The 17,166-nt window shown below is 43.0% G+C and overlaps 1 protein-coding gene and 1 long non-coding RNA gene across 2 annotated transcripts in view; one reads left to right on the top strand and one right to left on the bottom strand.

The window, feature by feature from the left end:
* Positions 1-17,166, top strand: part of MYO1H (myosin IH) — a 749,175-nt gene that overhangs the window by 494,676 nt on the left and 237,333 nt on the right. The gene's annotated exons all lie outside the window — the stretch shown is intronic.
* Positions 15,570-16,732, bottom strand: LOC144791417 (uncharacterized). The gene is made up of 2 exons (XR_013602382.1): positions 16,618-16,732; positions 15,570-15,712 (listed from the first exon to the last, which is right to left on the bottom strand). It is a non-coding gene; the product is annotated as an uncharacterized LOC144791417 (long non-coding RNA).

The raw sequence follows: 17,166 nt of genomic DNA, 5'->3' as shown, positions 1-17,166 counted from the left end.
GAGATTTCTAGTTCTGGTCGTTGAATGCCTCCATCTTAGTTCCCGTGGGGGTGATCACGTTGGACAGTTCAGTAAATTGTTGGGTTCTTTAAACTGTAACAGAGTCAAATCCTGTGACAGGTATCTAATAAAGGAACTGTCTTTACTTACATGTTTAGAGCGGGGCCTTATTCTTCCGAGCAGTTGCCGGGTGAGGTGAGGCATGCTTCCCACGCAAGGTTGGGTAAGTGTTATATTAAGTTTTTGAAACAATACACAGATTATCTGTCGGCGACATGATACAGCGCACATTTCAAGTAGCCATCACTAATTCGTGATTGGCTGGGCTGAGTTTAGTTAAACTATCACTGGCTTTGCACAAGAATAGCACTTCTCACCAAGTGCGCACTTTAGTCTTAATTTAATGTTTTTCTCTAAATGAGCACCACGTGTATGCAATATCTCCATGGTTATTTTCTCTTTCTTTGGATTTATTACAGGGAAGAACATTTGCATCTGTTGAGCCACTTGAGAAAGTGTGGTAGGATGGTCTTGATTGACCACTCTTCTTTTTCTCTTGATAATGGTCTGTTAGATTTCCTAAATATTGATTTATTTTTTCTAGCACGATTGATAGTGTTATTGCAGTAGCATACATAAGAGCTTGGCCCTGACGAATGCCGGTGAACCTTCACCAATTGGCAGAAACATGTTGGCCCTATCTAATGAATTCCACCAAGCAATTTAGACAGTGATTTTGTCACACTGTCTTTTCACTATTTTTTAATCTGACGTCTAAACAAACACTAATAAAGGTCTTTGTTTGTCTTGACAGCCATTTTAACCACTTCACTTGATTTAATTTTTGCACTGCACATATCAGCTCCACCATTTGCAAGAACAACTGCGGTGACCAGACCATGGCCGAGTGATGCGAAGCCAAAATACATCAGGGTGTTCGCACACAGACCGAGGTTTGGGTGTCCTACATGATGAGGCTCCGCCACTTGGGTGGGCTGATAGGACTCAAACAGCAATTGTTGGCAGCCAGTCTGACTTCTGATTATTGATGTAATCTTTAATGTGCAAACTTGTCCAGTGTTAGTTTAAGTATCTCAGCGTAATTCGACCTACAGGCTTTTTGTTCTTGATGGCTGTAGTCCTACCCTTCGTCCGCCAAGATCGGGCTGATGTGTTATGCGCCGTGTCTCCCGGATAAGAACAATTTGTTTGGGGCGTGGCCCCGTCCCAGGACTGGGTCTGGGATGTACATGTCACGTGACTTGGTGGGTTGACAAGGTGGCCATTTCGTAGTGGCTAAAATTCGTGGGGATCGAGTCGGTTTGGCTCATTCTGTTCGTTGTATTAAGCCCAGGAAGGCTGGTGCAGCCTGCCCCGTCTCTCCCTAATCAAAGCAAAATGTTTTTGGGCGTGATCATGCCTCTGGCGGGAGTTCCGAGGTTTGGTGAGTGATGTGCGTGTCACATGACTAAGTTGGAAAACAGGGCGGCCATTTTGTAGTGGTTTGTGATCGTGGGGCACTTAAGTAAGAGAATAACACCCAATCGGTTAATTATGTCCGGAGCCAGTTGGGGTGCAGACCAGTCTGGTATATGATGCCATTGTAGATGCGTGGGAATAAAACAGTAAGTCACCTGGTGTCTAATAGAAAACCACATGTGGAAGGTTGGCTTTAGTATTCCAGTGGCTGTTCAATTGAGGCTTATAAGGTTTAGGATATCGACATTCAACCCCATTATATGACTAGGTAGCTAAGGTGTTGAAACTTGGATCAACTTAGTGGTACTAGCATTGTGGGCACCTAGTCAGGTGGTGTTAGAAGGTGGTGTAGGGGGAATATGTGGTGTATCCTGCCCTCATAATGAACTCCACGGGATGTCCTCGTTTAATCCCTCCCTGTCTGTGGCTAAGCGGTGTACCCATCGTTGCTCTTTAAAGAAAAGGCTTTGTTTGGAGCAGTTGGGACTAGCCTCTAAGACAAGCCATTTGAGGGAGTCTGCAGTGTGTTTGTGCTCAATAAAGTGCCTACACATTTTGGTGTTGTCCTTTTTACAGCGGAAACTACTGCAGTGTTCTGTAATACGTGTCTTGATGGGACGTGAGGTCATACCCACGTATTGTAGATCACATGGGCATTTTAGCAGGTATATGCAGTGTGAGGTGTTGCAATTCGTGTGACCCCTTAACTCCCATTTAAAGGACTCTGTCAGCTGTATTGTCTTATGTATGGCAGTGTATGGGCATACGCTACAGGACCCACAGGGATAATGTCCCGTCACTGGAGGTAGATGCCACAGGGTGGATTGAGGGGGCTTCCTGATCGGTTTTGGTCTAGTCTTAATCAGGATGTCCTTGACATTTTTAGATCTCTTGAATGCGAATCGTGACAACTCAAAAGATAGGTCTCCTGTGTTCAAAATCTGCCAATGGCGTTTGATGATACTTTTAACCTGTGTTGAGGCTGGTATGAAAGTGGTAACACAGGTCATTGGTTCATTATCACTGGGGGTTCTCTCCCTTTGTTCAAGTAGGGCATCCCTATGATTATTCCTGGCTCTTTTCTGGGTTTTAGCTATGTCTCTGATCGGATACCCTTTCTCCAATAGATTTCTGGATAGGATAGTGGATTGTTTCTTGTACTCCGATATGTTACTGCAGTTTCGCCTCACTCTGAGGAACTGTCCGAACGGTAAATTTGTTCATAGCGCTTTTGGGTGATGGCTGGAGAAATGTAGGAGGCTATTCCGGTCGGTAGGTTTCCTGAACATAGTCGTACTCAGTTTGCCCTCCGTGAGTTTGATCGTCAAATCAAGGAAGGGGATCTCTGTTTCGGACACTGTCATGGTGAAATGTAGATAGGGGTTCAGTGTATTGATCCAGTCAAAGAACGCTTGGTAAGAGTCGCTCGTTCCCGTCCAGAAAATCAAGATGTCGTCGATGAACCGCCTCCACAGTTTGATGTTACTGTGGTAGGGGTTCATTTCTTGGTGTATGTGCTTCCCTTCGAAGTCAGCCATGTAAAGACAGGCTACCGAGGGGGCAAAAGTACTGCCCATACTGGTGCCCTGCGTCTGGTGGTAAAACTTCCCTTTGAACTCGAAATAATTTTCTGTCAAGGCCAGGGTTGCGCATTCCATGATAAATGCCGGTGGTGTATTGGACCCCCATTGGACACTGTTGAGAATTTCTTCTATCACCCCCAGTGTGGCCCTCTGTGGGATGTTAGTGTAGAGGGCCTCCACATCGAGGGTGATTAGAAAGTCGATCTGTCCATCTGTCTGCCCGTTTCCCTGGAAAGTCTCAAGGGTGCGCAGGACATCTGTGGTGTCCTGTATATAGGATGGTATTTGTTTGACCAACGGTTGTAGGAAGTGGTCACAGAACTGGGACAGAGGCTCGAGTATTGAGTCTATTCCCGATACTATGGGGCGTCCAGGTGTGGGGGTCGTCTCCTTGAGGATTTTCGGGAGTATGTAAAAGTAGGGGGTCCGTGGGTCCTTCTTGACCAGAAAGTCTGCCTCCTTTTTGCTTATCCATTCTTCACTTTCCGCCTCCTCAATTAGGCCTGTGATAGTGCTTCTGAGACGTTCAGTGGGGTCAGATGGAATCGGGGTGTAGTAACGTCTGTCTCCCAATTGTCTCAGGCACTCTGTCTCATAGTCTTTAGTATTCATGAATACCGTAGCACCCCCCTTGTCAGCCTGTTTAATTGTGATCACTGGGTCATTGGCTAGAGATTCCAGTATAAGCAATTCAGCTCGCGAGATGTTTTGGTGACTATTTTGGAGATTTAACGTCTTGATTTCTTTAAGGACTGCCTGTTCATAAGTGAGAACTTCATTGGGAACCATCCCACTATGTGGGGTGAAGGTAGAGGGATTGTGTAGACCTGAATCATCGATCGATTCATGTGGTCTCCCTTCAAAAAAGGCTCTCAACCTGATTTTCCGGAATAATTTCTGTATCTCGCATGTTTGTTGAAACATGTCTATTTTAGGAGTTGGTACAAAACCTAGGCCTTTCTGTAGTACCTTTTCTTCCTCTCTTGAGAGTTGGCGTTCTGAGAGATTAACAACCAGGCTTATTTGCGTGCCGTCATGCTCCTGGTGTCCATCCCTTGTTGTGGTGTTGTTTCCCACTGTACTCTCTTTTCTGGTGCGTTCCCTCGCTTTCGCCCTCGCCCTCTGCCCCAACCTCTGCCTAAAAAAGGTCGGTTATCACCCTGTGGGGCAAATTGGGGAGGATATTGTGGGCCATAAGGGGGAAAGGTTTGTGGGAATTGGGGGAATTGCCACAATGGTGGTATTGGGTATGGAGGATGTTGGAAGTTTTGATTACCTTGTCCTCCCTGTCCTCCCCCTCTTCTTCCCCTACGTTGTTGTTGGTGTATTTGCCAATCATCTCCACTGGAGTCACTTCCACTGTTAGAGCCCCTTCTGGATGAGGTGGCACTCGAGTCTGATTGGTAGTTGGTTCCTGGTGGGACATAGTCGTCTCTTAAGTAAGGGTATACCTTTTCTTTGGAGAACCGTTTGATGTCTTTCTGCAGTTTTGTGACTTTCTGGTTCATAAGGTATTCCTTATGTTCGGCTAGCTCCTTGTTGAGTTCTGTGAGTTTGGTTTTAAAACCCGGATTCGGGACTGCTGATTTGAGAGCACTCTCTGCAGTTTGTATGCGGGTAAGTAATTCGTCTGCCAGACGTTTGGAAGTAATAACGATCAGAATAAGCAGGTCATGGGTGCATTTCCATGAGATTAGAGACCACTCAATTTTAAATTGTCCGTCCTCCCAGAAAATTCTGGGAAAGTTCTTTACAATAAGCCCATTGGGAGCAATTTTGGCCTTGAAGTATTCCGCCATTAGTGCCCCGTGGAGAGTTATTCTAAACCATTCCCTTTTCAGGTCAGAGAGGGCTTGCCAATCGGCTGTATTACTCCCTGTGGCTGTACTTGTCTCTACACCAAGGATTGATGGGATTCTTAGAATGGCTGCTGCATTTTCTTCCCCAAAACTCAACCCCTGGCCGTCCATTTTGTGGAGACCACAGGGGAATCAAGGAGAAGGACTTGTTCCAAAGGAACAAGGAGGTGTTGTCTTGGTTGTTGTGAATTGTTCGTACCACTCTTATGTCGGTGATGTTGACACCTTGCACCAAATTGGTCTAGGTATGGGTTGGGGGATAGAGCCGGTCTTACCCGCCAGAAAGGAACTCCCACGGTGGTTAGCCGTGCTCGGAATGTTTTCAAAAAGGAGGGAGAGCGTGATCCAGAGGGATCGATTCGGGCGTAATTACCACTCAAAAGGAGTGGAAGGTCCAGCCTCAGTCCGTGCCCTCAGTCGATATTATATTCAAGAAAAGTGGGCAAGGCTGTTCCTCAGGTAGAAAGGAAAGGGAGTGAGGTGCACTGGTCAAGGGAGAAAGTGGTGGTTAAAGGGTGTTAACCTCCCACTGGGTATCCATTATGTTGGATATGTTTGCCTCACACACCCTTGCAGGTGTCATGCTTCATCATAGGCGTTGCTCCTCGTTGTGTAGGCGGTGCAATTCCCAACGGGCTCACCTCAAAGAGGGGCTCTTTGGCGGAGATCTTTTGAATCCAACTGCCTATTGGTGAAGTGTGGGTATGGGGCCAGAGGGATTGTAGACTTGATTTGTGAGTTAAAATGTAGCATAGGGTACCTGAGACTACTTTATTCGGGTGGTCCCCCGTTACAATTAAAAGGTGGAGCTAGACTAGACTATCTGGAAAGTAATGTTTCCTTCTTCCAGGCTACACTAGGATATAAAAAGACGGTCGACATGTTTCTCGCTGTGTGCATTCACTTGCGATTCGTCAGGACCTATATGGTGTTGTCTACAAAAGAAAATAGCTTATGTCAACTAAGATAGCTCATACATCAAATTATGGGAAGAGTTTTTACCTCAATTATGCTGTTCCTTGCCTGAGGTGGGGAACAAAAACAGGTAGATTATGAGCAGTAGTGACATGATAACAGTGACCAGGTGCATACATGGTGACATGCTCAATGGTGCAATAGCGCGCTAGGCATGTAACCGTTAAAAGGCTGGACCACATTTCATGCTTTGGTGTGGAGCAGCGTGGTTTATAAGGGTACAGCATATAAGTGTGTGGCTGCATGCTGGTGGATCAAGTGATTAAAAACAGTGTAGCAGCATTCAGTTTGTTGTAATGAGAGAGGATATCCCCAACTTACCTAAAAGTCAGGAGTTATCCGCCCCATCAATACTCGGCGGGTTGTACAGCGTGAAAGATGCCTCTAGATTTGAGGCTAGGTAATATGGAGTTAAAAACAAGGTTTGCACGTGTTTATTCTAACAATAAGCAAACTGTGAGCTGATCTCCCTAGTTTAACACTTGGACACGGGTGTTGACTAGCAGGGATGGACACAACCCGTTCTGTGTGTACTGGAAATAAGGTTAAGATCGTTTTTGTCTAACAGTTAGCAAGCTGAGAGTTAATCTCCCTAATCTGTCACGTGGCAGCGGGCGCTGACCAATGAGAGTGGCCACAACCCGTTCCGTGTGTACTTGCGATCAGGGACCTTGTTCCCAAAGAAAAACGGCACTTGCCTAATGTGGTGTTCCCCCACCTAAGAGGACACAAGTTTGATATATTACTGGACGGGTGAACAATCTTCCCGTATTGGTCATTGGTAATAGCGGTACAAGTGATCCTAAGACAAAGTCCCTGTGCTGTCCTGAATATTGCTCGTGTGGCGTGGAGCCACGCTTGTGTAAGGGATGTATATAGTTGCTGCCTAGTAAATGGCCCTAGTTCTATCTTTCTTACCGTTGCCTTTGTTTGCAAGCGTCACTCACCTAAAGCTCTTCGCGTGGCAGGCTGTAGTCCTACCCTTCGTCTGCCGAGATCGGGCTGGTGTGTTATGCCCCGTGTCTCCCGGATAAGAACAATTTGTTTGGGGCGTGGCCCCGTCCCGGGACTGGGTCTGGGATGTGCATGTCACGTGACTTGGTGGGTTGACAAGGCGGCCATTTCGTAGTGGCTAAAATTCGTGGGGATCGAGTCGGTTTGGCTCATTCTGTTCGTTGTATTAAGCCCAGGGAAGGCTGGTGCAGCCTGCCCCGTCTCTCCCTAATCAAAGCAAAATGTTTTTGGGCGTGATCATGCCTCTGGCGGGAGTTCCGAGGTTTGGTGAGTGATGTGCATGTCACATGACTAAGTTGGAAAACAAGGCGGCCATTTTGTAGTGGTTTGTGATTGTGGGGCACTTAAGTAAGAGAATAACACCCAATCGGTTAATTATGTCCGGAGCCAGTTGGGGTGCAGACCAGTCTGGTATATTATGCCATTGTAGATGCGTGGGAATAAAACAGTAAGTCACCTGGTGTCCAATAGAAAACTACATGTGGAAGGTTGGCGTTAGTATTCCAGTGGCTGTTCAATTGAGGCTTATAAGGTTTAGGATATCGACATTCAACCCCATTATATGACTAGGTAGCTAAGGTGTTGAAACTTGGATCAACTTAGTGGTACTAGCATTGTGGGCACCTAGTCAGGTGGTGTTAGAAGGTGGTGTAGGGGGAATATGTGGTGTATCCTGCCCTCATAATGAACTCCACGGGATGTCCTCGTTTAATTCCTCCCTGTCTGTGGCTAAGCGGTGTACCCATCGTTGCTCTTTAAAGAAAAGGCTTTGTTTGGAGCAGTTGGGACTAGCCTCTAAGCTTGCTGTATTTAACAAAAGTTAAATATTTCCACAAACATAAGCCTGCCATTTTATGAAAATTCAATCTGTGGGTTCCAAAATAACAGCTGTTCCTTGTTTTTCAGAGTCACACATATTTCTCCTCCTGACTATCCAAAATGTTTGGCTAAAAAAAAAAAAAAAGATCTTCCACAAATTCTACTTTATCTTCTTAATCAAGTGGCCAAATGCACCACTGGCTGACTTGTAAATATACTGTTTTCCTATGCACCCCCATTCTTTGTGAAGGTTAAACTTCACATTCACATTAAGGCTGTACCTATCATGGGTTACCGTCATTTGCCAAAGGTGTCCATAGTATGCCATAGATGATAAGGAAATGTCAAGGATTGGCACTAGCTGAAACAGACACACAAGGAACCACAACAAGCCAGGGAGGGACCACCAATTACAGTTAGGTGCCCATGCAAGTGAGGGTCATGCATGCCAGAGAGGGAAACCAGAAGGCATATGCCTGTGTTACTCCTCATATGCAGGGATAACTAACATATGTACTGGCATTGCCACACCGCAGGGTCAAACACAAAAGAGTTTACACATACATGCATGTGCACACACTCACCAGCAAGCCATAAAAACACACCAGACAGACACAAACTCACAAACATGTTGGTACACACACACACACATATATACTCTTCCAGACAGCCAGACACATTCACACGCTCTATCAGACAGCCAACCTCAGAGACACACACACACTCATGTTCACAGACACACACTTACCACACAGCCAGACATTTAAACACACACACACACACAATTTACCTGCTACCCAGCCAAACACACAAGTGCTAGCACATATGCACAGAGCATGATTATTACCTCTGACACCATTTATATATATTTTATTGTTAACTATTAAAATATTTCTCCTCAGCATTTGTTGCAAGTGCATTTAATATAGCACAATACATTTGTAGAATATATAAATCGCTGGTAAAGAGCAATTGTTAAATACAAAAGATGATTGCCTTCATGTGCAAAGTACTAAAGGTTCAAATAAATGTGTTTTAAGAGTAACACAGGGTGTTACAATACAAAGGTAACACTGGGGGTCCATACAAGGGTTACTACTGATCACAGCTATTGGCAAACTTGGCCCAAGGGCATTAGAGCCCTTTACCTGAGCTTCAGATTACATTGCACATTCTTGTTTTCGAGTCACGTTGAGATTAGGGGATTTGCCCAGAATCATAGAATGTTGCGGCGAATCCTCACCTCAAACCTAGTTCTCTCATCCAAAGTTGGCAGCTCTGGCCATTGGGCCATATCTCCTACTAGGAACATGAAAGGAGTTGGTAGTCAGGAATACCTCAGTAGTATTTATTACTTTGTGTTCAGGTCTTCCTCGTCACAATCCCTACTCAGTGAGATCTCCATTTCTTGGCCAGCAATAGTTCATACCATAGCTTAAATTAAAAATAAATCAAATATAGCTGATTTTCTCTTCCTGTAACTAAAATCAATACATTATGTTGCCACCCAAACATCTTTTCCAAGATCAATAAAATATTAACAATACAATATATCCTTTCTGGTTGCCTCTCTGAGCAAAGCAGGACTGTGACAAGGAAGAGCTGAACTTGGAGTAATGATGATTACCGGTAGGTAACCGTGATATTACCACCTCGTCCATCTTCTCATCCCAGTCCTTACTGGATTAGATAGTACCCAAAATACCAATTACTTACATGATGGTAGATATACAACATTTATTTTCATCTCAGATCAGTTCACTCAAACATTGTGATAGATTTACGCTAAAACTTTATCACCAAAGATAACTGAAACCCCTATGCTCCACCTGTAAATGATAATAGTACATAAATGGGAGGCCCAAGTAGCTGCCATGTCAATATGCTTCAGGAAACCCCCTCTAATATAGCCTAAGAAGCCAACATGCCACTTGACGCCTTCCTCTGGACTGGACTTGGTAAGAACATATCAGAACTCAAATTGGCCAGGATAATGATTTGCTTTAGCCATGTGCTTAGTGCTAATGAAGGCTGCAAACCCTGGCCAGACAATCTAAATATGATAAATAGAGGCTACACTTTCCTGAAAGATGCTGTCATTGTGACATATACAGACAATGCTCTATGCAAATCAAGATTGTGTAACCTCTTTTTTTTGGGAGCGGAAGGATTAGGAAAATAAAGCAGACGAACCAAGTCTTGAGATACATGGAAGTCTGATGAAACTACGTGCACAAGAGAAGGCTTCTGTCTGAAGATGACCTTATCTGCAAAGCAATAAAGAAAAGGATCAAAACAAATCAAAGCTCCTAACTCTCCGATTCCTCGACCTGGACAAATAACAACCAAGATAAGCACTTTATAGGAGAGAAACCTGAGGTCTACTGAACTTAATTACTCAGTCAGTGGAATTTGTAAAGTTCCTAAAACCAACTTTAGAAGAAAGAAGAAGAAATGGGACCATAAATCACTGGGAGCTTAAGCAAACAACCTCTTGGTGGCCTGGAAACCAAAGGATATGATTTCTAAACGCATGGTTTCCTAAAGGCTCAAATGACTGCCCATTGACTATACAGTATTGAAACTGCAAGCCTCAAACCAATCAAATCCTGCATGAAGTCGAGTCCTTTTCAGGATACACTCACAAGGGGATAAGAGGTTTGACAAAGCCTCATGTAGAAAGTGATCCCCAATGCCTAGCATAAACGTTTGAGATAGTAGAGAGTCTTTGTCTATTGAATCGTGATGACCAGATACTCACAACATACTAACGAATGAAGGTTTAACTTCTCAAGCTCTAAACCGACAGTGAAGTCTCTCCAGAGAAGTTCTTCCAAGGTTTGGTGCTAATAGAGGTGATGGCTACAGAGAAAGAAACCAACGGGAAATGACTGATAATTGCAAAAGAAAAGGAAAACAATTTCTCCAGGGCCAAAAAGGGCCCACTAGTAAAATTTGAAACCAATCTGATATTACTTTCTGAATCACCTTGGGAATCAGAGGCATGGGGGAAGGGTGCACAAAAGCCCCTCTCCAACTGGATCAAAAATACATCTACCTCCCATACTTCTGAAGCTGGAAAAAGACTGCAGCAACCAGTTACCTGGCAATTCTCCTTGGTGGCAAAGAGGTCCAGCCAAGGGGTCATAAACCTCTGTGATAAATGCTGGAAGACATTTGGACGCAGAACCTTTGTTAGCGATGATGAAACGAATTGACTCAGATGGTCTGCAAGCAAGTTCTCCCTTTAGGGAAGATATACTTGTCTGGGAGAAATAAGTTGATGCTCCCCCCAAAGAAAAATGACCTGGGTAAACTGAGATAGGGCTGAAGGACCTGTTCCCTCCTGGCACTGGAGATAGCTCTTAACCACCTGATGGTCTGTGTGAATCAACTCTGACTGATTGACAATCATTGGAACAGAATGAAGCAATGCTAAATACACCACCTTTAACTGTGGGAGTGCAGAGAAGAACGGATAATCCCCTGCTTAATGACTCTTCGGGCTCTCATTCACCCTCTTATAGGGCTGGGTCCCCATCATATTATGTCTGCAAAAGGTACCGGCTGTTTCTTGGTGGCGTTTTGTGAATGAAGAAATCTGACCAACTGTTAGGCTTACGCCCAAAAAGCTCATACATGCCGCCAAGCAGTCACAAAAGCATAGACACCTTTGAAACCTTGGTCAAACAAGACATTGCCAGAATCAACTTCCAAAGAAAGCCACAATCGAATATCACTCGAAAAGACAAGGACATTTTGAAAAAAATAGCCAACAACAACGCAATCAAATGCCTCAAGGCAGATAAGGGTGGCGCATTAGTCATCGTAAACACCAGTATGTACATATCCGAAACACTGGAACACATCTCTGACCCTAATACATACATGCTACTTGAAGGGAATCCAACCTCTGAATTTAAGAAAGCACTAATGGAACTCATTTGCAAAGCAACGAGTGATGAGATCATTGATGAAAGAACCAGGAAATACCTCATAGTGGAGAACCCTCGCAGTCCGACCATTACCATGCTCCCAAAGATCCATAAGAACTTGAGGAACCCACCTTTTCGACCGATAGTTTCCACCAGAAGTTCTATTCATGAACCAGTTGGCAAATTCTTGGACCGTTACCTACAGCCTTTAGTTAAGATCCAAAAGAGCTACATAAAAGACACCACTGAGTTTCTGGCTAAACTTGCTGAAGTACAAATACAAGAAGGGGAGAATCTCATCTTATGCACTGCTGATGTTAACAGCTTATACACATCCATTCCTCATGGCGGAGGGATAGAAGCCGTTGAAAAAGCCATCTTAAACAGTGACATTCCCACACCCTTACAACCATTCCTCATGGAACTAATGATCTACGCGCTTTATCACAGTTATTTCACCTATGACCAACACTGGTACTCACAACTGTCCGGGATGTCCATGGGCAATTGCGCCATGCCAACGTATGCCAATTTGTATTTGGCTGAGTTTGAAAATACATACATCTACGACAACAAAAATTGGACAGACAATCTTAAACTTTTTGTTCAATACATTGATGACCTGTTCTTTATCTGGAAAGACACAAAAACTAAACTTGAAGACGAACTCATTCAATTAAACACCAGAGACCAGAGGATTCAATTAACCTGGAATATTAGTGACCATATGGTAAGTTTCTTGGACGTTTCCATTGAGCTAACTGAAGGACAAATTGTGACAGACCTGTCCAGGAAGGAAACAGACCGCAATAACACCCTCCACTATACCAGCTTTCATCAGAATTCACTCAAACGGCATCTCCCGTATAGTCAAATGTTGCGCATCAAGCGGATAACCTCAGTCCCTACCACTTGTCACACTCGCATGAAAGAAATTGAAAACAGATTAAAAAACAGTGGGTACCCCCAAGACATCATAACTGAGGCAACAGAAAGAGCAAATGCCATCACACGCACTAAAGCCCTCACCAGAGCTAATAAAAAAGAAGATAACCGAATGGTAGTGGTTTCACAGTATTCCACCCAAAGTCATCAATACAAAAAGATCATACTAAACCACTGGCGCATACTCGCCACTGAACCAGACTTTAAAGAATTGTTCAGAGAGCCTCCGATATTCGCTTACACCAGGACAGCGAACCTCAAAGAGATACTATCAAGGAAAGCCACAAAGCAAATCACATGCAATGGTACACTTCCGTGTCACAATTGCAGCAGTTGCAATAATGTTATAAGAGGAAACTACATCAACCACCCCATGAGGGGGCACAACATTAAGGTTAATGTCAATGCCACTTGCGACTCCATGAACCTCATTTATCTTCTAAAATGCCCATGTGGAAAAATGTACATAGGGAAAACAGAAAGGAAAATAAAGACACGGCTCAATGAGCACAAATCTAACATACGGACAAGAAACGAACGATCAAGCATAGCTATGCACTTCCATGAACAAAGGCACAATATAGCTCAATTGAAATATATGGTACTAGAGTTGGTGAAAAAGAAAGAAGACAAAGACAACAATAGAACTCTTTTACAACGCAAAACAACTTGGATTTATCGATTGCAATCTTTGAAACCATTCGGCCTTAATGATCGCATCGAATTTAGTTGTTATCTGTAAAGCACGATTTTGACGTCATTACGCATTGTAAAAATGTACTGTTGGTGTTTTTACAAACCATGTTTTTACTTTATTTTCCTTGTTTCATGCATATAACCATTAGTTTTCATTTCATCCCACACCCATTATCGCTTTACAACAGTTTCCCTTTCACGTTTTTTTCACTACTTCAAGATGGCCGCCACATTTTTGTAAAGTTCCATAGTCCACCTTCGATGTCTAACAGACAACACGACTCTTCCGGGTACTCGGTTGATTTAAACACCCTAACAACGCAGGTAACACACCCACGATCCGGTCTCCCTGACGGTTCCCGAACCGAGGAGTCCTCAGACTAGACCTCAATCTTTCAGCTTCGCACTGAAGTAAGTTTAGACGCCAGTCAATACCCTAGCGCACCAACGCTAATAGCGAGCCCCATCGTGATAGACCATTTTTTAAACCCCGCCTTTTGTTCCAACAGCGCAAACAATTTGCATCATTCACAAAACGCCACCAGGAAACAGCCGGTACGTTTTTCTCCTGGGTACACGTTCACAACCACTCAGCACACCTTTATGGTTTCTTTTTGTTCACCCTCACACCCCCCTCATCACCCAATTGAAGTTGCATGTTTTTGCATACTACTGTGTTATTTAAGCTATGTGATGAATACCTTGAATTATTGCAAAAGTCAATAGTGCTATTTATTTTCATTTTACAGAGCTCCTTGAGAAAGGGCCATGCCCGAAATGCATTGGAGCGTGTTTTGTTTGCATTGACAAATATACATTGTTCAACCACTCAATCATAATTGGAAATGAAATGAAATACCCTTGAAGTAAAATTTGATTCAAATGAACTGTTGAATTTGTAATCAAGAATAAACCAACATATCATTGACAACGGAGTCTGTGTTTCATAACGAACCATATGGTGTGCCCACAGGGACGCATTAACATTGTCAGTGCGCTAATCAAGTACTCATTTATCCAGCGTATTTGGTCGGTTACGCTACTTGTTGGAGCACCCAAACCTAAAACAAACTACATCAAAACTTAAACTTTATATAAACTTTTTATGAACTACTGCTGTGCAGCCACCTTTTTTTGCTTGACTCCTCAGCTAAGGCAGAGAAGCATCGCCCCACTGCTTGTTGAGCAGTGCAAGTTAAAATAAAATGCTAATAACAAGAAGTTATTATCATTTTATTTTTCTGTGCCACTCAAAACCATGTTAGGTGTATGGTAGGGTTGGGCTCCCCGCCGTCAGAGGGAGCAGGAGTGGTTTGCACTCCCTAAGTGGGCATACCAGCTTGGCCGGTCCTCTAGGGCCAGCAAAACTGCCATGCGCACTTAGCATGTTCTCCACTGGGATGTGTTGCCCATCCCGGTGGAGAACATGCTCAGACTCCCTGGTACTGCCTGAGCAGCCAAACAGGCCGCTCAGACCAATCACAACGCTGTTCATGCAGCGTTGTGATTGCCTGGGAGAGTCCAGGAGCCTGGGTGCTTCTGGTGCTGCAGAGGGAGGGCGGAGGAGAAACATACGGAAAAGAAGGTATGTTTCTTTTTCATTTTTTTCAGCCCTCCCACCAGCCCACCACTCCCATTCCGAGGCAGCGGCCATTGGGTAACACTCTCATGAATTTCGTGGGTTTTTCTTCTTTTTTGAGGTGAAGGGACTGAAAACATGTTCACATTATTTACATACATAGTAGTCAACACCTTTACTTGGGATATATATTCATAGCAAGATGGCAGGCAGCAACTGACAACCAAAACGCAGAGACGTTTCATTTCTTGAAATAAACTGTTTGGAGACTATATATGTATATATCTATCTTAAAGACTCACCTTGCATGAAGCCTGGTTCTGTCCACCAGACAGGGAAGGTGCGAGGAGTGGGTGCAAGTCCCACTTTTACATCCAAAGAGCAGTGTGTAAATATATATATATATATATATATATATATATATTCACTGAAAAAACCATAGGTTAGAGACCATATATAGTTAGCTGGACATTTTATTGACATAAAACCAATGAAATTCCATATATAGTTAGTTGCACTAACTATATATCGCGCACCCGCAATCCACTGCTGATGATGTCACATATCTGAGGAAAACAATACCTAGGCAGTATTTCAAAAATATCAGACAATATTATAAAGACCAACAATGGCAGCAGAACAGTTTCTAAGTAATAACAAAATTTATTACAGTCACATAAAAGGATTACATGTATCTTGCATCAATAATTAAAAATATACCTTCCTTAGAAAGTACATATACATAAAAAATACGTGAACATGAGTGAATAAGTTGTGTGTCGACGCGTTTCGGCGGCCAGCGCCTTTCTCAAGACAGTTTACAACTTTCTGAAAATAAAAACAATAATCAATATACAGAGTATTATCATTCATTATAGTTTTAGCTACACAGTGCGAGAATATTTAAAAATCACGTATATACATAATTCAATTTCTAAACCTAGAAACAACTGTTCCGCCAGCCGGGTCCTGAATTAATATAATGTAAACACAACTGATGATATGACATAAATAGCATAACGTACATGATATCACATAACGTAACCTCTATTGTAGCTTTCTACTGATAGGATCATTACTTAGATCTTTGAATAACTTTCAAACATGGATGATACATTATGTGGCTGTTACCTACGCTAATATACTGATGGCCATTATTGACTAGTGAATTCTTTACACAACATGGCCTCTGTTGTGACTTTACACTTATCGACCTAGGTCTTTAGATAGCTAGGAAGCATGACTGATGCATCTTATGACTGTTACTTACGCTAGTATTCTGATGAACATTATTAAACGTTTATTAACCATTAAAGTCAGTTACTTGTTTCTGGTGCAAGACAAGCTACGACTCAATCAATCTGTTGCCAGGTATAGATGATCTGTTAATTATAATTCACATACTGATCTTGGCCTCTAATAAATAATAAATACAATAATGGCTCCCAATTAGATACATCAAGACCAAATAGGCAAAGGGAGGATAGAGTAACAGAAAAGAAGTGAAAAATAGAATAAGATAAACAGAAACTGGTCTTTTGGTTCCGTACTACATGTGTACTGGCAGTACTATTATTCATTACTATTGATGAGTCCAAGCCCTTGGGGATCCCTTATTTAAAAATATACGGACAGTTCTAGTATTAATAGAAACTCATATTGGCTATTTATATTAATGTGCAAGTTCATTTTCAATTGCAGGGTTAGATATCTATGGAATTAGGTCCACTTACCTAGCAAAAAGTGAAATAAGACAACGATTCGCGACACAGTGGTTAGCACTTCACACTGTGGGGATCCATATAGTGGTTAAAAAAGAATTGCCGCTTCAATTTGTGAACAATTCTATAATTCACATATTACATCATTCATGACATGGTCAGTGACATCATCAGCAGAGGATTGCGGGTTTTTTGGCAACGTGCTTTATCCACGGTTTAATAACGCTGCCTTTTGCTTTATATAAGTTTTCAAATTGTATGAAATATATACCAATAGGTCGTTATGAACCTTTAGGTAGTGCTTTTCTTCATGAGGTCTGGTCGCTTCCATACACATACAGATGTTTCAAAGATGATCAAGAAGTTTATCTGAATGGAGAGGAATGCACTGAGACGCCACATCATTCACTAATGTGTAGGCACATACAGTTACACGGTTCATGCAACAAACACCGACCAAATATGGCTTGCGTGTTGCAAGGCACGCCAGTTCCTGCTATCAGCCCCACGTTCAAGTTGTTGGAAAATGGTAGTTATTTGATGCTCAATAATGAAGATTGT

The sequence above is a fragment of the Lissotriton helveticus genome, chromosome 11 (assembly GCF_964261635.1).
Source record: "Lissotriton helveticus chromosome 11, aLisHel1.1, whole genome shotgun sequence".
In the NCBI taxonomy this organism is placed as follows: Eukaryota; Metazoa; Chordata; class Amphibia; order Caudata; family Salamandridae; genus Lissotriton; species Lissotriton helveticus.
This window is presented reverse-complemented; position numbering and strand designations above follow the sequence as displayed.